At 45.8% G+C, this 26,453-nt stretch overlaps 1 protein-coding gene across 1 annotated transcript in view; it reads right to left on the bottom strand.

The window, feature by feature from the left end:
- The window catches only part of CLMN (calmin), an 81,477-nt gene that overhangs the window by 37,449 nt on the left and 17,575 nt on the right, over positions 1–26,453 (bottom strand). The window lies entirely within an intron of this gene.

Below are 26,453 nucleotides of genomic sequence, written 5' to 3'. Positions count from 1 at the left end.
AGCAAAAGTTAACTCAGTCTGAGATTCATAGAGTTGGAAGGGACCCTGAGGTCCCCCTTGCAATGAAGGAATATGCAGCTGTCCCATATGAAGATCGAACCTGCAACCACGGAGTTATCAGCGCCAGGCTCTAACCCACTGAGCTTTGCATGCAGGTGCTGCAACTCAGATTAACTAGTTAACAAAAATCAGAGCAGGGTAGCAAGGAAATGAACAGTACGGGACAGGAAAGGGTTGTGTTGGGGCTACCCTTGAGGTTGGTCTGGAGGCTGCAGTCAGTGCAAAACACAGTACCTAGATTGCTTGTGGGAGCAAACTACTGCCAGCATATAATACCTGTTTTATGTTATTAAACAAATCCTTCCTACACACACAAACACCCTAGATCACTGGATCAGTTTTGAATGAAGTACGATTGCATCTTGTGTGCAATTAATTCGTGCTCTCTGTTCCTGTTTTTGAAAATGCAAATAAAAATAAAACAACAACAACTTGTGCAATTTCAACCTTATGCACTTGAAAGCCAGCCAGTTGAATTTATGGACATGCATGAACAACATAGAACAAGGGAACCGGGTAGGGGTGGAGGGAAGTAATTCTAGTAATCCCAGGTTTTGGATTCAATGTGGATTGTCTATAGAGTTGTTTTAAGGTTTTGATGTATGGTTTTTTCTTTTTCATGTGATGTTTAGTTGTTGTAAAATTAATAAAAATATTATTTCTTTTTTTAAAAAAGAAAGCCGGCCAGCTGAAATCCCGCAAATTAATTGCATGCAAAGCAGAAAGCTTAAGAGCTCCTTTTGCACCAGGTTTTTCTGCCTTGCTTACCAGGCGCTGGGACACTCTCACAAGATCTTCAGGGATCGTGAGCTCTTGCAAAAGCATTCTGGAGCCCAGGAAGCAAGGCTTAAAAGCTGCCCATCTTGCTTAGAAGGCAAGGATGGTATGTGTGGAAAGAGAAGCAGCAAGGTGGCAAATGAATAGCAAGGCGGCAAATGAATTTTACAAGCAATGTGGACAAGATGACTAAAGCATGCAAAACCAGGCTCTGGCACATTGAGTGGACAAGACCAATTGTGGGTGCAACGGTGTAGAAGGCGGTTTCTGCACATGCTGTAGAGGGAAGTGAGGGGCAGATGGGGCTCATCAACCTGGGAAGGTAGCCCATCTAGGAGAAGGAAAACTCTGATCCTAAACCTCTGCTGCCTTGCAGGATATCTTTGGGAGAAGAAAAGGCTAAGGAGTAAACACTACAGAAATTTGGAGTCCCTAAGACTAAGATCATGGCCACTGGTCCCATCACCTCCTGGCAAATAGGAGAAGAAGAAATGGAGGCAGTGAGAGATTTTACTTTCTTGGGCTCCATGATCACTGCAGATGATGACAGCAGCCACAAAATTAAAAGACGCCTGCTTCTTGGGAGAAAAGCAATGACAAACCTAGACAGCATCTTAAAAAGCAGAGACATCACCTTGCCAACAAAGGTCTGTATAGTTAAAGCTATGGTTTCCCCAGTAGTGATGTATGGAAGTGAGAGCTGGACCATAAAGAAGGCTGATCGCCAAAGAATTGATGCTTTTGAATTATGGTGCTGGAGGAGACTCTTGAGAGTCCCATGGACTGCAAGAAGATCAAACCTATCCATTCTTAAGGAAACCAGCCCTGAGTGCTCACTGGAAGGACAGATCCTGAAGCTGAGGCTCCAATACTTTGACCACCTCATGAGAAGAGAAGACTCCCTGGAAAAGACCCTGATGCTGGGAAAGATGGAGGGCACAAGGAGAAGGGGACGACAGAGGACGAGATGGTTGGACAGTGTTCTCAAAGCTACCAACATGAGTTTGACCAAGCTACGGGAGGCGGTGGAAGACAGGAGTGCCTGGTGTGCACTGGTCCATGGGGTCACAAAGAGTCGGACACGACTAAACAACAAGACAGTTGAATAGCACCTTGTATGCCTCTTTCCGGCAACTCCTTCAGCCAAGCTGGTGCCAAACATATTGCTCTGCTTTCTTTTGGACCACATCAGCGAGACGGAGGGAGGGGGTCTTGTTGTGTGGGCAGCCCAGGACCCCCTACACACTGCCCAGCCTTGCACCCCAGGGAGGTCACTTTGGTGCTGCTAACACAGCCATTACGACTTCACCCCCAGAGGCACACTCCATTGTCTCTCAACAATGTGCATCCAACTATCAAACTGCAATAGTAGAAGGAAGGCTAGGCAGGGGGAGGGCTGGAGGGACTGGGAGTCCCTTTTATATTACAGTTGTTTCTGCCCTTCAACATCTTTTAAAATACATACTTTTCACAACCAACACGAAATTAACAATGGCTCAGTTCATTTGAGGCTCTTCTCAAGGTTGTGATGTGACTAGAGCATACTAAATTCAGGCAGTGCAATCCAAATCCTTGGAGATAGTGGAAAGACCGTGAAAGCAAACAGAATTAGAGAGGACAGAGTATTAATAGTTCTGAAAAAGGCTGGGCAATGGTTACTGGCTTTATGGGAACATTACTGAGGCTAAACAGAATCATCTCTGGCTCAAGTCAGAACTTCTGGAGCTCACCAGATGAATCCACACCTTCTTCCAGAGTGGACTTGCATCTGGCCAAGCCATTAAGGGTGTGCAACACCACACATTTAAGGGAGATTTGTTTAACCAGATCATGCAGCTAGGCAATTGCCTTCTTCCAGTTTTTAAGCGAGGCCTCTAAAACTGATCTATCTGTTCTTTAGGAGTGCAGCAGAGTTCTAGATTTTATCTTTCTTTCTTTTTAGTTGAGCGAAATCCAACAACTTTTTCTGCTGTTTGCAAGACCAGCACCCACCATTTTGTACTACCCAAGGGATCTGAGAGGGGGCGGGGAATTTGCTTCTTCAATTGAGTAGTACTTTAAACAAAAACAACAAAAAAGCCTCCTGAGTTTGCATTGGATTTGGCTACCACTTAATAAAATGATGTTAGTTACTAAAAATAGTCCCTCTTGTTTTACTGGATTAGAACAGTAAAGCCTAATTTAATTGAAAAATAACTTCACCCTGTGTTCTTTTATTCCTTGAGGTTGCCAAGCTTTAAATTGCTCAAGTTATGAGTTTACCTACTCCGATTTTCAAATCATTCGTAGTGGCAAAATCGCACAGATATTCTTTTTCTTCTCTCCCCCTCCCTTTATTTCAGGATTCTGTGAAGATTTCATTTGGTGGGTAGAAAACACTCCATTGGGAGGACTAGACGGTGCTGGATTTTGATGGGATCCAGCAGGCTCCTTCTTATATTATGGGATGGGATGTGGGAGAGAGACTGAGTTAAAGAAGAAAGGGTTAAATTCCCTTCACGTCTGCTCTGATCCCAGCAAATAATTATACAAACACCTCGCTGAAGTTTAAAAACCTGTATCCTAGCATTTCTTTCGGCTCTTTGTCAGAGGTATTTTCCAGAATTGTTGAACTGTCAGTGTTTTTCTTTTTTTAAGTATTTCACACACCTGTTATTCTCCACTCTCCTATCATATCTCAACAGAATCTCTTCTCATTCAGACAAACTGGTGTCAGAAAATCTGGTTGCACACTTTACGAACTACCGTCAGCAATCCCATCCACTCCCACTTCCTTAAAAATCCAGATGTCGTTCCATTTCAGTTTTATTTTTGGCCACTGTGAGCACGCCGCATATTTTAAAATCTATTCCTATCTTCGAAAAACAGAGTTTATGCTATAATTTTCTCTGGCAATGGGTTATACAGCCATTCTTGATGGGATTATCTTCTATCTTGTTAATTATGGTGAAAAGCGCCTTGGAATTCTGAAATATGAAGTTACAGCGGAATGGGTAATTATACCAAATTACATAATGAAACATACACTTACTGCTATTTCATCCATGGCCAATACTTCTCTGTAAGATTCACAAAGGACCAGCCCTACCATTGGGTAGGATGAAGCAGACCTCAACCCCACCTTCCTCTTTTAACAAACTTTTTGGTCTTTCCCAGACTGCACCTGTATCAGAATTGTTTTTATTTTTTATTTTATCACTTGCTGTTTGCCAGCTTGTGCTCCTCTGGGAAGAAGGGCAGGATATAAGTTAAAGAAATGAATGGCAGGCTTGGGGTTGCTATTAAAAGGGAAATTTGTCATTTAGTTAATTTCACTGTTTTACCACTAGGGTTCCAGCAACTGGTATTCAGAAGAATTGCTACCTCGCAACCGTGGGCACAGAACATAGTCATCATGTCTTGCTAGCAACCACAATAGAATCATAGAATCAGGAGTTGGAAGGGACCTCCAGAGTCATCTAGTCCAACCCCCTGCAATGCAGGAATCTCAGCTAAGGTAAAGATAAAGTGATCCCTGACCATTAGGTCCAGTCATGGCCGACTCTGGGGTTGCGGCGCTCAACTCGCTTTATTGGCTTGAGGGAGCCGGCGTACAGCTTCCGGGTCATGTGGCCAGCATGACTAAGCTGCTTCTGGCGAACCAGAGCACCGCACGGAAACGCCGTTTACCTTCCCACCGGAGCGGTACCTTTTTATTTACTTGCACTTTGACGTGCTTTCGAACTGCTAGGTTGGCAGGAGCAGGGACCGAGCAACGGGAGCTCACCCCATCGCGGGGATTCGAACCGCCGACCTTCTGAACGGCAAGTTCTAGGCTCTGTGGTTTAACCCACAGCACCACCCGCGTCCCAATCTCAGCTAAAGCATCCATAATACATGGCCATCCAACCTCTGCTTTAAAAACTCTAAGGAAGGCGAGACCACAGCCTCCCAAGGGAGACCGTTTCACTGTTGAACAACCCTCTCCTCCATAGAAAAAGATCCTTACTTCAGATCCTTGCCCTCAAGCTCATGGTTTGCTGTATACAGAATAAATAAGTTTCATGGGACAGGGTGGAGCTCAGCAGCCCTTCGCCTCCACCTAACTGCTTACATGCCGCAAACACCCATACAAGGCTCTGTTCAGATCTCAAACTATCATCTGCTTGTAGAGCGTTGTGTTTATACAAAAACATATGGCAAACAGTTTGAAAGTCCTGCTAACTTAGTTTGTGAGAACATGGGCAAGGCTGCACGAGGCTGAACCGGTTTTGCACCTTAGGAGGAGGAGATAAAAGACTTGACTGTGTGTGTGTGTGTCGTTGTTTGTTTCAATTCACCATGTCTTCATTTGCTTCAACCTTGATAGGAAAGTCAGAACTGGAGCAAAACGTTCTGTCCATGATGGAGCTTAACATTTGTCCCAGGAGTCATGTGAAATTCCATGTCCCCTGCCAGGGAAAGGAATCATTGTTCATAAAATGTATTTCTAAAATGAATTGCTATTATTATTTGGTTTAGAATACAAATTGTCCTGTAACTGTAAACTGTACAGGCTAGGGCTAAATCCCATATCATCTTGGCTTTAAGTTACAAGAAAGGAGACTCCCACTAAACATATGAAAAAAACTTTCTGACAGTAAGAGCTCTTTGACCATGGAACAGGCTCCCTCGGGAGGTGGTGGACTCTCCTTCCTTGGAGGTTTTTAAGCAGAGGTTGGATGCCCATCTGTCATGGAAGCTTTAGCTGAGATTCCTGCATTGCAAGGGGTTGGACTAGATGACCCATGGGTCCCTTCCAACTCTACAAATCTAGGATTCCATGCTAATCAATGTCTTATGCAGACTGTTTTGACTCACCAATTCCACCACCATATTCATTGCAGAATTTAGCTTTAAATAAATCAGTTCTCTGTCTGACGGGCTGAAAGAGGACAATCCTCTATTAGAGGGAGCCCTGTATCTGAAAGACCACCCAGTCCTAGTTCAGTTTAAAGATAAAGAACCCTAAGAGAAGCAACCAAGAAGGGCCTGGAAGTTACCACCAGACTAGGCAGGACACACTACATCTGTTTTCAGCCTTCCTCACTATGGAAAGTTGTAAAAAGGTAAAGGGACCCCTGACTGAGCCGCTTCTGGCGAATCAGAGCAGCACACGGAAACGCCGTTTACCTTCTTGCCAGAGCAGTACCTATTTATCTACTTGCACTTTGACATGCTTTCAAACTGCTAGGTTGGCAGAAGCAAGGACCAAGCAACGGAGGCTCACCCCGTTGCGGGGATTCAAACCGCCAACCTTCTGATCGGCAAGCCCTAGGCTCTGTGGTTTAGACCAGTGTTTCCCAACCTTGGGCCTCCAGCTGTTTTTGGACTACAACTCCCATCATCCCTAGCTAGCAAGACCAGTGGTCAGGGATGATGGGAATTGTAGTTCAAAAACAGCTGGAGGCCCAAGGTTGGGAAACACTGGTTTAGACCACAGCGCCACTTCTGTACTTCTAATTCACATTATAGTAAATCTTTCTAAATTTGCACCTATGCAGATACAAATTAGCACATGCACATTTTATGCAAACTGTCAGGGGCTCAGGGGCAGAGCCACGGGGGAAAGAGGGGTTGGAGAGCGAAGGGGAGGAATCTGAGGGGAGCTTAGGAGGATATGACAGTGACTCGAGAGATTCCATGAGTCTCTCCAGCGAATCAGAAGACTCTCAGAAAGAGGCGCCCAGGGTCAGGGCAAGGGGGGCCAGCGGTGAGTCCCCAAGCGGCAGCTGGAAATCAGGGCCAGCTTCCCTGCCAGAGCGTAGCGGGGGGGAAGAAGCCCACAGAGCAGAACCGGCGTCCACTCCAGCAGGGAGAGAGAGAGAGAGTCAGAACTGACCACGCCTCCGTCGGAGAGTGGAGGGGCGGAGCGGAGGTCAGTTCCAGCCAGCCCTTCCGAAGGAGGAAGCAGTGACAGGAGCAGTGTAGCCGTTAGGAGGAAAGTGGCCGGCTGGGCGCGCGCGCCAAGTTCAAATGTGCAGGCGCGCGGGTCAGCAGAAAATCCGGATTGGGAGCCAGGTCCCAAAGCCCGCCGGAGAAAGGGGGAGGAGTCAGAGGAATCTGCCTCCGAGGAGTCCAGGAGGGGTGGAACCCCGGGGGGCAGGAGGACCCAGAGGAGAAAAGGGCATAGGAAGAGGTGGAGCAAGGCTCAGGTGTTAAGCTGGTGTAGGGGAGGGGAAGAATCAGACGGAGCTTCAACGGTCTAAGGTTACAGACGTAGGGATGCGCGCCACGGATGTAAAAACGCCAATGAACTTCAATAAAGACTTTTGTATATAAAGAGACACTGGCGTTGGTCCTTTGTGAGCTGGGACCTGAGGCACCCCTGACACAAACGATTCCCCCATTTAGTCCTCTTTTGGATTGATCGGTTTCCTCTCTTTCATTTAATATTATTTTTTAGGATGATCCTTCCTTCCCCTTAGATGCATGCTGTACTTTGGTGGGCAGCCACACTGATCAATTTATCTGTGTCCCCAAGACTAGAAACACAACTGGGCTAAGAAGGAGGTAGCCACTGGGGTACCAACCATATGTTGCCATACCCATCACCCCTGACTATGGGTCATACTGACTGGGGCTGGTGGGAATTGTGGGACAATTCTATGATCTTACGAACATATGGGAAGCACCACATTGGCTACCCGTGACCTAATACTAAAAACTGATGTTTATCGGCAGGGGGAAAACAAAAAACAAGGCAGGTTTTACAGTTTCTTTGACTGATAATATGGGGATACAATCAACTGCCAGTTGTCTTCTGTGCAAGCCCCACTGAAAAGGGCATCTGTGGTCGCTGGAGTTTGCTTAGTGAAGGAAGTTGGAGCAATGATGATTGCCAAAGGCCGGAAAACTGATTTGGACTTAATGAAATAAAGAAGGTACTCAAATGTACCTTTCATAAGAAACCAGAGGCCTTTCTCCTGGGCATGGTCGGCCAATTGGTGTCAAAAAGAGATAGGACGTTCTTTATGTATGCTACAACAGCAGCAAGGGTTCTTATAGCAAAGTATTGGAAGACACAAGAACTACCCACGTTGGAAGAATGGCAGACAAAGGTGATTGACTACATGGGACTGGCCGAGATGACAGGCAGAATCCGCGATCAGGGAAAAGAGACGGTGGAGAATGATTGGAAGAAATTTAAAATGTATCTTAAGAATTGTTGTAAAATTAATGAGTGCTAAAATGTCAAGGGTATAGGAAAAGGAGGATTACAGCTGTAAATGACTTTTATGTAAGAGAAAAGGAGGTAAAAAACGAGTAATCAGTTAAATTAAGTGAAGACTTGCTGAAGAAAGGTTGAAATAGGGATGCAGAAAGGGGAGGTATGGGGAAGTCGATGAAGCAAGACTTATGAAAAAAAGGTTTTGAAATTATACGTGTTTATGTGTTTGTTTGTTTGTGTATTGTGTATTGTATTGTCTTTATTATGTGTTGGAAAATTAATAAAAATATTTTTTTTTTAAAAAAAAAGAAAACTGATTTGGACTTAACTATGGTCATTTGGTGCACTCGTATCTGGATATTAGCCCTCTTGGGGAAAATGACTTATGCAGTTCGTAAAGCCTGTATGCACTCTAGGAAGGCCTCATTTTAAACAACATGGATTGTCTTTTTCTCAGTTATCAACGAATTGACAGAGGGGAGGAAGTCCTCATGAACTAATGGGTTTCTGGATACATTTCTCCATCGACTAGACCAGTGGTTCCCAATCCGCTAAGTACTGAGGACCGCCTTGTTTTTCAAAAGTCAAACCATGGACTCGCTACTTTTGAAAAATGTTATATCTCTTTGGCAGTTTTTGTTAGGTGAATGGCGCCACAGCCCCCCTGGGTGGGTTATGCAGATCCCCTGGGGTTGACGGACTACCAATTGGGAACCACCAGACTAAACAATTACTGTCAGATCCAGGATATTTCTCCTCCATTTTCCTCCTCCTTAAACTTTTTTTCTGCTCCTACTCAGACAAGAGTACCTGTACTATTTGTTCACTTTATTGAGAAAGCAATAATACGTTGTTTTTAAAAGAAGCTAGCACATGATTGCACTTTCCCATAGGAGAAATCTGCCACTCAGATAGATAGATAGATAGATATTTTTCTAGAAAAAGAGGTGCCAGATCTCACCATGAACACCTCCCTTATTCTCTTGCAATGGCAATGGCGCCCACCTGAGAGGTGCCACAACTGAGTTCCAGTGAGTTCCGGCTGAAAAAAAGTCCTGGATATACAGTTATATGCCACTCAACCTAAACGGGATATGGTCAAAATAGACTACAAGGACAGCATGGTTTTCTGGTCTTAGCTGAATAAAATTCAATGCAAGGAAGGCGGGGGGCGGGGGACAGCAACTGTGCACATGACGGCAGGAGGGAGAAGGGAGTTGTCATGGCCCACTAAGAACCTGCACCACCCTTAAAGAAGTCAGATGGTCAAGTCTGCACTGGGTCTAACAGTTTGTGGGTTTCAATATTTGAGTTCATTTGGCCATTAGCCCATGCTGAAGGTCACAAGTCCACTGAAAATGCCTGGAATTTCCCAACGATAATTTAACTTCCCTGCTAGTCACAAAATAAGGTAACCCTTTGACAACATTCTGACTACGCTGGGCTTCAGCAATGTCTAAGGAGTATTTGAACAGCCATTTCCTGAAAACGGATCCCCACTTGTATCACAAACAAATCATTTACAGCACTTATCTCCTTGAGCTTTCTACATTCTGGAACTTGAGCCCATGTGAAACGCGCAAAGAATTTTCCACAGTGAGCCATTGTCATTTTTTTTTTTTTTTTACAATATGGTGAAGAGGACAATATGTATTTAGCCCCAAAAATTTGTATCAAGGATGGGAGGTGTAGTCTAAAAATATTTAGAGGGCACCAGGTTCAGGAAAACTGATGCAAGGTATCAAGATGTGTTATATAACCCATTGAGCATCAAAATTATTAGGCATCGACACCAGCATGCGCGTTGGGCTTCATTTTTCTCATCGCCCATCAACAAAAGATTTTGCTACTGGCCTCAGAGAGGGAAGGAGGAAGACAGCTTTGCAAAATGAGTTATCAACCCACAAAAATGTTTATGAGGCCTAGATCTATCCATGACTCATTTGTAGGCTTAAAGGAAGGAGAATCAGCTCTTGTAAAGCTTCCCTGCCCAGTTGCTGGACGCTGTTGCAAGTGGCTACTTCAAACACTAGGTCAGGATTCTTCCTTCTTGCCTTTTTACACTTTTACACATTCCACCTTAAAGGCTTCCAAGTGTTCCAGGTGGCCTAACGTAACCATAGCAATGCAAACACCAAAACTGAATTAAGGATCTTAAATAGCAACCAACCCTTAAAATCCAAGGACAACCTGGTGCCTCCTCAAATCCCTGCCCATTGGCCATGCTGGTCAGGGTTGGGAGGAGGGATGTGTGTATTGATGATATGCAATGTCCAGACTCTTTGTATTCAAAAGAACTTTACATTCATAAGCATATAACTGAGGAGAATCGATTTACAATCCGATGCTTATTCACTTTGTTCCTTATAGAGAGTTATTCCTATTAACTTTTAGGGATCTTCCTCTTTGTCTATTTCGCTTCAGACAGATCACAGTAACACACACTGTCCTCATCACTATCCAGAGAAGCCTCTCTCAGCAGCCATTCTCCTCTCACACAGCAAGAGAAGAACAGAAAACAGTTAAAAAATGACAGTTACTGGAATAACAGTCACAACAGAATGGAATGCCTCTCACATGTGGCTCACAGTCAGCCAATCACATGAGAGAGCTACTGCCAAAGGAAAAAACCCATGCTAAAAATACACAGCAATTTGAAATAAGCAAACATTCCCATTTCAGGAAATTAAACCATTATCAGCCCAGCTATATGATTGCCAGGACAATGGGAGTTGTAGTCCCAAACATCTGGAGGGCACCACGCTGGCAAAAGCTGTTTTAGGTCCTATTTCTGTGCAATTAAACAAAAAATGCTTTCCTGATAAGCGGCATTCAAACTGGAGGCAGATAAGGCAACTGCTCACCTCCAGCAATCTTGGATAGGCATCAGAGGAGCCATAATAAAATATCCAAGCCCTTCAATCTGTGACACTGATCTGAACTTAGGATTCCCCATGAGGGGCTCAAGAATCATGTTGCCAGGCAGCAGCGGATCACCATGTGGCCTAAATGTTTGATAACGAGATTTTGGTCCCTACACAGACTCATTAAAAGGATGTATCACATGGCACCACAGTCTCTGAGCAGATCCTACATGATGGTATGAAGCCTCTGTTCACTTCCTTATCCATGCCTCAAACATTTCATGCTTTAATGAAGCTGGTTTAGCATACAAACAAATTTTAAAACAGTATTTCTCGGAATAGCCAAGCTCCTACGACACAACTCTTTAGATCCATTAACCTAAGAATGCAAGTGAGAGGCCCACAGAGCTCTGTCCCTGTTATGTACTGAGTTGAATAGGATTCAGAATGCAGCAGTCTGATTGGTCCTAGAACAATAGGGTCTAGAATGCAACAGTCTGATTGGTCCACAAGAGCCACCCAATCCAGCTCCAGGTGGAAGTGAATCCACAACCTGATTGGCCTACAGGTGAATCCCGGAATTAGCCAATCACGTGGGGCCCATTGTGTAAAATAATGTATATAAAGCAGACATTCTGGGGGAACTTCTATTCCTCCTCACCACTATGAGCTGAATAAAGAGCATGAAATCCACTCTCGACTCCGAGTATATTTCACTCCCTAATGCACCTGGGATTAGCCAGGCTACCTGCAGGCATCACTCTTTTCGCAGAAGGAATCTGGTCCACTCCCCTTCCCTATGACTTGAAACACAAGGAAAGAAAGCCCTGCTGCTGTTGGCATCTGAAGAGACAATGGAGTGCGCCTCTGGGATTGGAGCCGAACTGCTGCATTAGTGACCTTCTGGTGCACAAGCCTGGGCAGTGTGTAGTATGGGGGTCCTGGGATGCCCTCGGCCTCACTGATGTGGTCCAAAAGAAAGCAGAGCAATACGTTTGGCACCAGCTTGGCTGCAGGAGTTGCCGGAAGGTGGCATACAAGGTGCCATCCAACCGTCTTAGGGACTCCCCTCCAGATTTCTGTAGCGTTTACTCCTTAGCCTTTTCTTCTCCCAAAGATATCCTGCAAGGCAGCAGAGGTTTAGGATCAGAGTTTCCATCTCCTAGATGGGCTACCTTCTGAGGTTGACGAGCCCCTTCTGCCCTTCACTTCCCTCTTAAGCAGGCCTAGGCAAACTCGGCCCTCCAGATGTTTTGAGACTACAATTCCCATCATCCCTGACCACTGGTCCTGTTAGCTAGGGATGATGGGAGTTGTAGTCCCAAAACATCTGGAGGGCCGAGTTTGCCTATGCCAGCTCTAAAGCATGTGCAGAAACCGCCTTCTTGACCATTGGACCCACTATTGGTCTCGTCCACTCGTTCACATACAGGGGAAGTTCTTAACTCACCAAGAGTTTGAGACCCATTGGCTACCCTCACTTGGTTTAGCCGGCTAGTCAAAGCCAGTCCTGTGGTGTGACAGCTGTCACATGCTGACTTCTTCTACGAGTCACAGGTGAGAACGGAGTGCAGGGTGGGGACCAAAGGTACAGAAACTACCCCAGAAGGAGGACAATGTTTCCCTCATCAGAGGCACTACCCCTCCCCTAACACCCCATACACCCCAAAGTATCTGTTTAATCAGGGGGTGGAAGCGTAAAGCATTGCTGTACAGTGGTACCTCTGGATGCGAACAGGATCCATTCCGGAGCCACGTTTGCATCCTGAAGCAAACGCAACCCACGTCTGCGGGTCACGATTTGCCGCGTCCAAGCACGACGTCATCTTGAGTGTCTGCGCATGCAGCAAAACCCGGAAGTAACACGTTCCGTTACTTCCGGCTCGCCGCGGAGCGCAACCTGAAAACGCTCAACCCGAAGCTACTTTAACCCGCTGTGGGTTAAACCAGAGCCTAGGACTTGACGATCAGAAATTCGGCGGTTCGAATCCCCGCAACGGGGTCAGCTTCCATTGCTCGGTCCCTGCTCCAGCCAACCTAGCAGTTCAAAAGCACGTCAAAGTGCAAGTAGATAAATAGGTACCGCACTGGCGGGAAGGTAAACGGCGTTTCCGTGTGCTGCTCTGGTTCGCCAGAAGCGGCTTAGTCATGCTGGCCACATCACCCGGAAGCTGTGCGCCGGCTCCCTCGGCCAATAAAGCGAGATGAGCGCCGCAACCCCAGAGTGGGTCACGACTAGACCTAATGGTCAGGGGTTCCTTTACCTTTATGCCTGTATTACTTAATCCAGGAACCTGTGGTCATCCAGCTGTTAGAGGACTACAACTCCCATCAGCCCCAGCCAGCAGTCAGGGAAGATGGGTGTTGGAGTATAGCTCCTATGGACCCAAATCAATGTCTTAATGGGAGGTACCTGGGAGCCCCACATAAGTTGCTCTGAGCTTTCCAAGCTACAGCAGAAGTGCAGGCATAAATCATGCCCATCTCCACCATTCTGAAAGGATCATGTCTGCATGCAACCCACGTGCTAGCAGAAGCCTCATAACATTACCGCTGCCAGGATGTGAACAGCTGCTCTCGGAGTCAGCCTTTGGCAGCTCTCGCATGTTTAGATTGGCCCATCCCTCAAAGCTCCTTCACTGCTCAGGAAATGTATGTTACCTTTTAACACAGCAAACACTGATTAAGAAAGAGGGGGCCGCAAGTTCAGAAAAACCGAGTGTGTTACGCTTTGGAGGCGCTCCTGATGAGTGCAAAAAGAAAAGAAAAGAAAAACTGCTCTCCACATATGCACTTAATTGTTCTCACAAGGACTGTAAGTGCAGGTAGCACATGCACAAGTGCTTTCAAATGCTTCACAGATTAGCGTCAGGGGGAGCAGAGGGCATCATGCAGAAGTCTGGAATCATCTCAAAGAAAACAAAGAAAGAATTAACGCCAATCCTTCAGGATTTAAATATTTTCTCAATTCTCTTTTCAGGGCTCACTCCTTTTTTCTTTTCTTTTTTTAAGGGAACACTTCCTTAGCCCTGCAATGCCAAACCAATTGTTGACATCTGTCTGTATCGGGAAACAATGGGGGAATGGACCTTTGTGAGTGAGGTCCAATTGTTGGAAGAATACAGCACTCGCTGTGGCTATAGACACTGAATGCCACAGAACTGCAAAAGGTCGCTTCACACATTTCCCAATCTATGAGGTTTTAAAGTGCACATCCAGAAATGCACAGTGCAAATGTACACAACAAGAAGCACATTTATCAGGGAACCGTGATTGGCTACAATGATCCGCAGCATGCAGATGGGTGGAAAGCCTGCGATTGCCTTCGTGCAATGTGTGAGCTGTTCCTAAGAATCCAATCAATGGGACTGGATTCAGAGAGCCATAATGTACACCGTTATCCTTTGGGGCATGACTTGAGCTGTAAAATGCTCAAACATGCTCGTGATATCAATTAGGTGAAAAGAAAAAAATGTGGCCAACTCAGTGTCAGAAGCGGAGTGAAACTTTAGTATTATTATTCCCGCGTTGGGGTTCAGTGCAAGTGGAGACTACTACCCTGTGCAAAAATTAGCCTGTTCAGTCAAGTCTTAAGTTACAAGTGTGTGCAGCCCATGCATTTTCCAGTAATATGAACAGATAAACTAAACACAGCCAGACCCAAAATTTAACTCTGATCTCTGGAACACTTCCTGAGATTTCAAGTAATCTAGCCTGACAACCTTTCTCAACTTGAAATTAGACCTGCCCAGATCAATCAGGTCCTGCCTTTTGTTCTTTCTAGCTTGCTTATGGAAAAGTCAATATATGCAGAGAGTTCCTACCCATAGCAAACCCAAAACCCTTTTGCTGAAGAACTGACTGCTGGCAAGCTGACAGCATTACATAGCGAAGCCTTGCTTGCTGAGACTTCTCATTCGGATCACAAGGTATGAATTACAGCCGGAGAAAATCAAGTTGTTAAGGATGAAATTGCCTTCACAGGAAAGTCTGGGTCCAGTATATTCCAAACCAATTTATATCACAGATGATTTTTATTTTTTTGGTGGTATGCCTAGGAGAAAAAGGCCTAGTCCAACAGGGCAGGATTTGAACCCGAGCTACATTAGCATTCAGATTCCATCCAGCTGTAACCCCGTCAGATGGAACCAATTTTGAAACAAAAACTGGTATCCGCTCTTTTGAAAGATGATGCCAAATATGTAGTATGACTCATTCTTTCAGCAAGAACTACAAATGGACAGCCCATTTTTGAGAGTGGCCTCCATGCATATGACCCAGGAACAGTGTTGAAAACTGACATATTCTTAGGAGGGTCCCTTCTCCAGTCTTCAGAAGATAGCTGGAAGTGGGGAGGCAGAAAAAGGTCCTCCTTTCCTTCCACTCTGCAGTTTTAATCCAAAATCTTAGGTGTAGTACTATGGGCCCAGAGCTCAGAAACTGCTTGCGCTAATGAAATTCCCTGTCACAAAATGTGCCTTAGAATAATGGGAGTTTCGAATACAGCCCAGGAATTTGCAGGAAGCATCCTTTGTATGAACCAAAACCTATATGTGGGCACAGTGCGTACAGTAACATAAGACGACCCTGCTGGATCAGGCCCCAGGCCCATCTAGTCTAGCATCCTCCAGATGTTCTTGGGCTACAAATCCCATCAACCCTAGTCTAAGGTTACCAGACGTCCCCGCTTCCTGGGAACAGTCCCCGGGTTTACAAATCAGTCCCCTTACAAAATCCTATCATTCCTATTGAAGTTGAAAAGTGTCCCCAGATTCATTGAAAAAAATCTGTAACCTTACCCTAGTCCACACATCCAAAGGCTATGGATTGTGGGAGTTGTAGTTCAAGAACATTGAGAGGGCACTATGTTACCTATACTCTCAGCCAATGCGTTTTATTACAACTAACAGATTGAAGAAAAATAATTTAAAGACAGAGAGAGAGAGAGAGAGAGAGAGAGAGAGAACTTGATGATTGTTCAAACTAAAATTACTTTCCATCATGTTTTATTTAGGCCTGCATTATTGTATAGGGATGAGCAGTCCAAGCATGTGTGACCTGCAGATGTAACTTGTGTTTATCTTCTATGAAATGGCTTTGAAAAGCAGCAGCAGCAGCAGCTTGGAATTCAGAACCCCACAACCAACCATAACAAACATAATTTGATCACATGGAAGTCCTGAGCACCCATTTGGAAAATTGAATTTGGAATAGGAGAAGAATGCAAGATAGATACCAGCCTTGTGATATGAATGAATGCTGTTGAATCTGATTCACCACAGAGGTTAAGATGACCTGGTCCTCCCACTCGTCAATATAGCTTGTTGAGTCATGATGCTAGCTGTTCCCAGTAGCTGTGCACTGCAACTTGGCTGAACCTCTAGACCTGTGAATATCTAGAAACGGAAATGGTGCAATCTGCGCCAGGGGTGGGGAAGAGATGTGGCTAGGTGGCTATCTGGGAATGCACTATATTGAAGCAGTGTCTCTACTCCCATTGTCCAGCCCAGACACTGATGTCCTGTTCAGGGGTCCTTCTGGCAGTTCCCTCAATGTGAGAAGTGAGGTTACAGGGAACCAGGCAGAGGGCCTTCTCGGTAGTGGCACCTGCCCTGTGGAACACCCTCCTACCAGATGCCAAAGAGATGACCAATTACCTGACTTTTCAAAGACATCTGAAGGCAGCTCTGTATCAGGAAGTTTTTTATGTTCAATGTTTAGTTGTGTTTTTATATTATCTTGGAAGCTACCCAGAGTGGCTTGTGCAACCCAGTCAGATAGGCAGGGTATTATTATTATTATTATTATTATTATTATTATTATTATTATTATTATTAAACTAGGTCCCTGCAGCCACTGGGACTGAACCCTCTGCTCATTAGCTGATGAGTGGAGGGTTCCATCCTGCTGGTACTGCTTCTCCAGCACATTCCCTTCATGAAACACACTGCTGAAGCAGATCCCGCTGCCTTATTCCATACAGTCGTACCTTGGTTTGCCGCCGGGATCAGTTCTGGAGCCCTGGCTAGCTGAAAAGAACGCAGGGCAAAGCGCCGCGTCTGCGCATGCACACAGAACAGTTTCCGCTTCTGCGCATGTGGCAAACCTGGAAGAAACCCGTTGCGGTACTTCCGAGTTTGCCGCAGACATTCGCCAGAATGGACACTAGACAAGGCGGACGTTTGCGGAGGTATTACTGTAGTTAATACCATTTCCACTGTGTGTGTCTCTCCTTCTTGCATACTGGGGCAAGTGAATTGTTTTAAGAGCAAGCTACAATCAAGTAATGTAGTTGAGATCATAGCGCTGGAAGGGTCCCAAGGCTCATCTAGTCCAACCGCCTGAGAAATAGACATTCCGTTGTGACAAACGTAACTTAGGCTTAAGGTGCCATTTGACACCTAGCTTATATGTATATTAATTTCTAACACTGGAACAAACACAGATGACCTTCCAAGACAACCAAATATGCAAGACATAGAGTTGGGTTTGGATGTTAGCTAGTTGCACTTAAGTCCTATGCGGATGGCGCTGTGGTCTAACCCTCTGAGCCTCTTGGGCTTGCCGATCAGAAGGTTGGCGGTTCAAATCCCTGTGACAGGGTGAGCTCCTGTTGCTCTGTCCCAGCTCCTGCCAACCTAGCAGTTTGAAAGGACACCAGTGCAAGCAGATAAATTGGTACCACTGCAGCAGGAAGGTAAATGGTGTTTCCGTGCGCTCTGGTTTCCATCATGGTGTTCCGTTGTGCCAGAAGCGGTTTAGCTGGCCTCATGACCCGGAAAGCTGTCTGTGGACAAATGCCAGCTCCTTTGGCCTGAAAGCGAGAAGAGCGCCACACCCCATAGTCGCCTTTGACTGGACTTAACCATCCTGGGGTCCTTTACCTGTTTTTAAGTCCTATGGGAACTAAGTTGCATCTAATTTAAAGCTGCATCCAAACCACCGTCTGTAAGTGCAGTTTGCCCTACAAAAGAACTTTGGCTTACCTTAAATCCTCGCTGCTTTGCCCCCACACGGTTCCCTCGAGTCTACTATTAATTTTTAACATGCTACATTTTTCAATTTTATGGGCCAGTTTCAGAGGGATCATTTCAGCACAGTGGTTCCTGCCTCTGTGCAAAGGAAGCTGGATTAAATAAGCTTTGAGTCTGCTTCCAGACCGATGGATACCACAAGGTGTATCCAGATGTAGACAACAGTGCGCACTCTAAGTGGTTAAGAAAGGATTGCACTGTCAGAGGAAGTTCACCCTTGTTGAAACCAAAGCAACACAGCGTTCTTCTCTCTCACCGCCTCAATAACCAGCCTCTTTTGGTTTGCTCCTTTAAGTAGCTTCTCTGTTACTACCTAGAGCTATGATAAGAGCAGCCATCAGTTTTTGAGACACACACACTGTCCTCTGTCCAAAGCCACAGTCAAAGTCGTATTTGTGCTCCAAATTGCTTGTGTGCTGCTTGCTTGTAGCCCAGCTCCTCTCCCTAATCTCTCTGCTAAATATCAAATCCTGTTGCAAGAACCTGTGTCAGATATACCACCAAAAACAAAATAAAAATAAATCCCTGTGCATCTACCCACGTTCCCCTTGGGGCTTAATTTGAGGCAGAGCTCTAAACTTAGTTTAACACTAGCATACAGACTTGCGGAAAATACAGAGGATGGTTGAATTTGGCAGAAGCCAATCTATGAAACTGCCTTATACTACTGCATCAGGCTGCCCATTCTACCCAGTCCAGCCTTTCCATATTTGATAGAATCATAGAATTGTAGAGGTGGAAGGGACCCAAAGGATCATCTGCTCCAACCCCTAAAATACAGGAATCTCAACTACGGCATCCATCCTCTGCTTAAAAACCTCCAAGGAAGGAGAGTCCACCATCTTCCAAGGGAACCCGTTCCACTGTCCAACAGCTCTTACTGTCAGAAAGTTCTTCCTGATATTTGGTCGGAATCTCCCTCCAGAGCAGGAAAAAACAAGCTTGCTCCATCTTCCATGTGACAGCCCTTGAGATATTGGAAGACGGCTATCATATCTCTTTTTTACCCAACTCCCACAACCATTCCTCATAAGGCTTGGTTTCCAGACCCTTGATCATCTTGGTCTCCCTCCTCTGCACATATTCCAGCTTGTCAATATCCTTAAATTGTGGTGCCCAGAAATGGACACAGTATTCTAGGTGTGGTCTGACCAAGGCATAATACAGTGGTACTATTACTTCCCTTGATTTGAACACTAGACTACTGTTGATGCAGCCTAGAATAGCGTTAGCTTTTTTTTGCTGCTGCATCATCATCATCACACTGTTGAGTCATGTTAAGCTTGTGGTCTACTAAGACCCCTAGATCCTTTCCACATGTACTACTGGCAAGCCAGGTGTCCCTCATCTTATACTAGTGCAGCTAGTTCTTCCTGCCTAAGTGCAGAACCTTAAATTTGTCCCTATTGAAGTTTGTTTTGTTAGCTTGGGCCCAGTTCCCCAATCTGTTGAGGTCATCTTGAATGCCCTCCAACTTGTTGTGGATTGCAACTCCCAACATCTCAGAACCAGTTGACCAAGCTGCCTGGGGCTGATGCAAGTTGGAGTCCCACAACATCTAGAGGACACCGGGTTGAGGAAGGCTAGCATAGCGCTCTCGAATATGACCGCCTGCAGCTCTCCCTGAAACCTTTTAACTGGAGATGCCAGGAAATGAACTTAGAATTTTCTTCATCTAAGGCACGTACTCTAGTAGGGTGTGTGTGGCCTGTAGAAAGTCTCAAGGGCCACCCAGAGAGCTCCAAAGAGCAGCATTTGGTCCCCAGGCCTGAGGTTCTCAATCCTGGCTCCAAGGTATCACTTCTCTTGGAATAGCCTGTATTTTACTCTTGAAATAGGTTTCCTCAACATCTAGAGGGCACCAGGTTGGGGGAAAGCTGCTCTAAATAGTAATTCCTATCTGTTCCTCAAATTAAACCAAGGACAGGCTGAAATTACCCATCAATTATAGTCTCACCTCCAGGGAACGATTTGTGCTCCATGGGAAGGCTTGAAGTTGCACAGCTAAAAGCAGCTGCCTCTTGGTTTAGCAACGGCAGACAAAACGTGCAGAGATGCCCTTAAATTATACATCGAAACACAGGATTTTAAAGTCCACCACGGTGCACACATTTCATGCATTATTCCTTGACAGCCACATTTTTTAAAAAGACGCTACAGCTGATATTTTTAGCCGGCTTCGCTGCTCTCCAGTATAGTAAAAACGAACAGCAAAATTTGGGCTTTAATAATATATGGGGAAGGCGCAGCTGATGGTTTTGTATATTTTGCACACTGCTACGGGCTTTTCGAAGATGTGCGATGGGACACGGCGTGGCCTTAAGGTATTATGCTCTGCCGGACAATTTTCTCTCTGCCAGGCCTTAGTCTGCTATTTTTAAAGGTTGTGCAGAGATTCCTTCATTTATTTATTTTTTTCAACATTGTTAGATATGGACAATTGACACAGGGTTGTGTTAATTACAAATGAGGCACATGTTGGTAAGCAGAAGACCTAACCAAATGCCTTATACTGAGTCAGACGATTGGTCCAGCTAGCTCAGGGTTGCTTACAGCACTGACTGGCAGCAGCTCTCTGGAGTTCCAGGCAAGGGGCCTTTCCCAGCCACTACCTGAAGAGGCCGAGCATTGAACCTTGGACATGCAGAGGAGATGCTCTACCACTGAGCTACACCTCTAAATGGCTTGCGCCACCCTTGTACCTGCACAAAGACACAGTACTGATGGCAATTCATCTACAGTGGTACCTCGGGTTAAGTACTTAATTCGTTCCGGAGGTCCGTACTTAACCGGAAACTGTTCTTAACCTGAAGCACCACTTTAGCTAATGGGGCCTCCTGCTGCCGCAGCACCGCCGGAGCACGATTTCTGTTCTCAACCAGAAGGAAAGTTCTTAACCTGAAGCACTATTTCTGGGTTAGCGGAGTATGTAACCTGAAGCGTATGTAACCTGAGGTACCACTGTACTGTTCACCTGTGCTGCCAGGGGGTAGCTGCTTATTTACTTGCCGCCTATCTGACTGGGTTACTCCAGCCCCTCTGGGCGGCTTCCAACAAATTAAAACACAATTAAGACATCAAACATTAAAAACTTCCTTATACAGAGCTTCTTTCATATGTCTTCTTAAATTCAGATACAGTGGTACCTCGGGTTACATACGCTTCAGGTTACAGACTCCGCTAACCCAGAAATAGTGTTTCAGGTTAAGAACTTTGCTTCAGGATGAGAACAGAAATCGTGCTCTGGAGGCACGGCAGCAGCAGGAGGCCCCATTAGCTAAAGTGGTGCTTTAGGTTAAGAACAGTTTCAGATTAAGTATGGACCTCCAGAACGAATTAAGTACTTAACCCGAGGTACCACTCTAGTTGTTTATTTCCTTGACATCTTGTGGGAGGGCGTTCCACAGGGTGGGTGCCACTCCAAGAAGGCACTCTGCCTGGTTCAATGTAACTTCACTTCTCGCAGTGAGAGAACCGCCAGAAGGCACTCAGTGTCCAGGCTGAGTGATGGGGGTGGAGACGCTCCTTCAGTTACACAGAGCCAAAGCTTGTATACAAGGCCAAAGCCCCTCCATACCTTAAGGAACACCTCTCCTCTCCATACAAACCAACCCGGACCCTGCACTTGCCACCCAAGGCCCTTCTCTGTGTCCCCCCTCCCCAAGAGGTTCAGATGGTAGCAACATGAAAACGGGCCTTTTCTGTGGTGGCTCCCCATTGATGGAATGCTCTTCCTAGATAGGTTTGCCTGGTGCCATCATTACATGTCTGTAGGCGGCCAGCTGAATAATATTCCTCTTTACACAGGCCATTATATGATCTATGGCCTGTTCAATGTGCTGGGCTGGGGGGAGTTTGTTATTATAATTATTACAGTGGTGCCCCGCAAGACGAAATTAATTCGTTCCGCAATTTTTGTCGTCTAGCGAATTTTTCGTCTTGCGAAGCACGAAATCCCATAGGAATGCATTGAAAATCAATTAATACGTTCCTATGGTCAAAAAAAGTCCAAACAAAGCCAAATTTGGTACAACAACAGTTTATTAACTGCTCTTTAAAGTCACACATACTGTAAAGAGCAGTTCAAAAATTGAAGGGAAAATAAATTAACTTTATAAACAAAACATGTCTTTGTTTTTAGACAAAGAAAACAAAGTCGCGAGACGTTTTCGTCTTGCGAAGCAAGCCCATAGGGGAAATTCGTCTTGCGAGGCAAATCGAAAACGGAAAAACCTTTCGTCTAGCGAGTTTTTTGTCTTGCGAGGCATTCGTCTTGCGAGGTACCACTGTATTGTGCTGTGTATTACTATGCTCTGATGCTCTGTATTATTTTTTTATCATTACATTGCGTCCATTATGTTCAGCTCTCCTGGATCTTTGGATAAAGGGAGGTACAGAAATTGAATGAATGAATGAATAACAAGAGGAGGCTGGAAACCTGAAGCACAGGTTGCAGGCACATCAGTGCAAGCATGTAGTCACCTGGAGCTTAACCCCAGCAGCCTACACCAGAATTCCTGTTGTTACGCAGCTCACATTCTACAGGTGTTGGGAGTACATTTCTCCATAGGTTTTAGAGCAGAGCCCTGATTAAAATGTTAGCAAGTCAGCTTTTTCCAGGACAATATTAATTGTTCAACCCCCCCTCCTTCCCCCAATGTCATCTATGTCGGGTTATATTGAAGCCTGCCCTAAATTCTTGAAACAGGTCAGAAAAAAGTCTAAAAATAAATACAGGACAGATTAGCCTGCCAACTTCATTCAGTTGGTCTTATGCTGGTGACCATAGTTAGCTAAATTAATGTATAACAGAAAAAGGGAAAGCGGGGGACGGGGGGCAAGCTGCTTCATCGTTCCTCCATTGATTACAAAAGCTGGTTGTATCTACACTTGTTTCGGTGCAACCCAGAGCCAGCGATGCTTTAGGTCTTCAGTTTCACCTAAATTCTCCATGCATGCAAAATTAATACAGTAGGATTGCATCTCACACAGATTTTACTTACTCACATCTTTACATGCTTGGCCAAATTCTTTTTTTAAAGTGGGGGGGGGGGCAAAGGAGGAGCAGACCATCAGCGAAAAGAGGTTTTAAGCTCTCCGCCTTGCTTTCTAGGCTTCGGAGGCCTTTGCGTGATCCCGCAGGACCGTTCAAGATCTCGCGACGTCATGCGAACGTTTCCAGAGCTCAGTAAGCTCTTCACCTGCCTTGCCTGTGGGCAAGGGTCACCTTAGCTTTGGAAAATTAGATAAAGGTAAAGGGACCCCTGACCATTAGGTCCAGTCGTGGCCGACTCTGGGGTTGCGGCGCTCATCTCGCTTTATTGGCCGAGGGAGCCGGCGTACAGCTTCCGGGTGATGTGACCAGCATGACTAAGCCGCTTCTGGCAAACCAGAGCAGCGCACAGAAATGCTGTTTACCTTCCCGCCGGAGCGGTACCTATTTATCTACTTGCACTTTGACGTGCTTTCGAACTGCTAGGTTGGCAGGAGCAGGGACCGAGCAATAGGAGCTCACCCCGTTGCAGGGATTCAAACTGCCGACCTTCTGATTGGCAAGTCCTAGGCTCTGTGGCTTAACCTACACTGCCACCTGTGTCCTTTGGAAAAGTAGGAAAGGTCTTATGCAGACAGTTGTGGGGGAGCTCAGATAGCACGAGACTCTTAATCTCAGGGTTAAGAGTTCGAGGCCCATGTTGGGTGAAAGACTCCCGCATTGTAGGGGGTTGGACTAGATGACCCTCACGGCCCCCACAAACTCTACAATTCCATGATTTTTGACTTTATGTGCTTCCCGCCCCACACCTCACCCTGGAACGTAAACCCCATGCCATATGTGATCCTACTGTAATAATTATATACAAATGTCAGGGTAAGAGATGCTGAAAACAGTTTTAGGATTCCTCAGGTTGATAAAACAAAGTTATCAATAATCAGAATGTAGGTTTCCTTTTTTTTTTTTTAAAAAAGGTGGCACTTCTGCTCTCCAGATCATAGTTTTGCTCCTCCACAGCATGCTTTCTGAGACCAAAATGCCCAATGCCTAATTGACATCAGGACAAAACTAATACACAAGGTAAATAAATGCTTTCCAGAAATGGAAAGAGTTACAGCATTTTAAAAAAACCATTCTAAATTCTAAAGTTTGGTTCTGTGGAAGGGAGAAAAAGAAGAAAAAACACACAGCTCCCTACCAGACCTGAAGGCATCTAAGGTAGCAATCTGCTGTACCCAGACATAATTTGTTTAATTATCTGCCTTTGCTTTTGATCCGAACATCCATTACTATGGATGAGATATTATTTCTATCTGCATGCGTTCCAAGTGTATCTTATGCATAAGCCTCCTCTGGTGAAAGCTTGCTTTGAGGATAGGATCGCTTGTGACCTCAAATTGCATTAATCAATTTGGATGGATGCAACAGCAAAACCCTCCTCCTTCTTTTGCACAAGGGCATAGGAATAGCTGTGCTGGATCAGGTCAAAGACCCATCTAAGTCCAGCATCCTGTTCCCACAGTGGCCAACCTGACACCTGTGGGAAGCCCATAAGCAGTACCTGAGCACCACAACACTTTCCCACTTGTGATTCCCAGCAACTGATAGCGAGAGGCACACCGCCTCTGATAACGCCAGATGTGTCGTTCTTTTACCACATTCCGCTCTGGAAAATTCCCACTTTGTGCTTCCTTATAGAGACAACTGATAGAACTCATTGGCTTGGCGTCTATGGATTATCACAAGAATTTCCATACCAAGCTATATAATGGGTCTGGGAACTCACAAAGGGCACATGGCGGAAACACAGGAAGCTGCCTTATACTGAGTCAGACCAATTATTCCATCTAGCTCAGATTGACTGGCAGGGCTTCGTGTAGGTGTAACCCTACCTGGAGAACCCGGCGGTTGAATTTTGGACATTTGCATGCAAGGCAAGTGCTCTACAACCGAGCTGCAGCCCTTCCATAATGGTGATGGCTGTGATGTCCCTGGAGTCCCACATAAGACCATGGCCCGCAGAAATGCCTGGGTAAATGACAGTAACTGTCATGGACTGGCTCGGTGCAAAGGAGTGGTGGGAGGCACCAGATGGGGAACCCCAAAGGGAATCCCCAGGGGAAGAAGGTTCAGAGCCAGGGGATTGGTGGTGGGATGACGAAGACTGGTCAGAGGGAACAGGCTGGGAGGAGGAGGTGTCGGAAGCTGAAGAGGCAACAGGGTTTAGCGAGCAGGAAGAGGCTGGGCCAGAGAGCTGTCCAGAATCAGAGGCAGGAAAGGAGACAGAGATTAGGCAGGCAGCTGAAGAATCCAGGGAGTTTCCGCCTCCTGCTGCGACGGGCAGCTCCCCTCCTAGAACATGCAGAGAAATGAAGGGAGGAGACCAAAGAGAGACTAAACCAAAGGTCAGTAAACTTACCGTGCCTCGGGCCAGTGTCTCCAGCGCCGTTCGTGCGGTGAGCCGGAGGGCAGTGCAGCGCGTGCCCATACGGGGGCGCACACGCTATTTCTGGCGCACTTCTGGGTCAGAGGAGCACCGGAAATAGCTTGTGCGCATGTGCATGGGACTCCTCCGACCGGAAATAACACTTGCACATGCGCAAATAACACTTGTGCATGCGCACAAGCTATTTCTGGTGCTCCTCCGACCCAGAAGTGGGGAGCCACACAGCGCAGCGCTGGTAAGAGCTGGTGGCGGCAGCAGGGGTTGCTGCGGGCCGGATAAACGAGTCCCTCGGGCCTTATCTGGCCCGCAAGCCTTAATTTGGGGACCCCTGGGCTGGACGAAGGAGCCTCGGGTTGCTTGGAAAGAACCTAGGAGAGGAAGCATCTTAGAAAGTGCTGGGATGGTGCGGACCTTCCATTCTCGCAACTGCTCCATTGGGGAGGTGTTGCTGGAATCACCAAACCTGGGCTGTTTTGTTTCTTTGAGTAAAGAAACTTCATCAGGTGCTTTATTGTTTTATTGCTGATGTATGCCTGACTCCAGCTTCTTCACAATAACTAACTAGGTGTTGCAACACCATTGCAGCTGTCCATTCTTTCTAGGTTTTTTAAATAACAATGCATGCTAAAGCAGGAGTAGCCACCATCCTGTACTTCAGATGTTCTTGGACTACAGTTCCCATCATTCCTGACCACTGACCGTGCTAGCTGGGGCTGATTGAAGTTAGAGTCTAGCAACCTATGGAGGGTAACCACACTGGCTGACCCTATGCTACAGGATCAGGATTTCAAGGAATGTTATGCCAATAATGCGCTTGCCAGCAGACCAGGTACATCATGTGCCCATTCCTAGTAGCAATCCAGATCAAAGGAGCCCCCTTTTTGTCTCCAAATTATATGCATCTATTAGATTTCTGACTGCTTTTGATCCTTTTGACAAAGGCATAATGTTTCAAGTTAATAAGGCCAGAATGCAATATTTCAAAACACACACACACAAAAAAAAAGCACACAATGGTTGCCACAGGAGAAAATTAAGCCTACCGAGCAAAAACCTTCTCTGACCTTGGCATGGGCACAAGAGAATAGTT

The sequence above is a fragment of the Podarcis muralis genome, chromosome 1 (genome assembly GCF_964188315.1).
Source record: "Podarcis muralis chromosome 1, rPodMur119.hap1.1, whole genome shotgun sequence".
Lineage (NCBI taxonomy): Eukaryota > Metazoa > Chordata > Lepidosauria > Squamata > Lacertidae > Podarcis > Podarcis muralis.
Note: the sequence above shows the minus strand (reverse complement) of the source record. Positions and strands in the feature narration are given on the sequence as shown.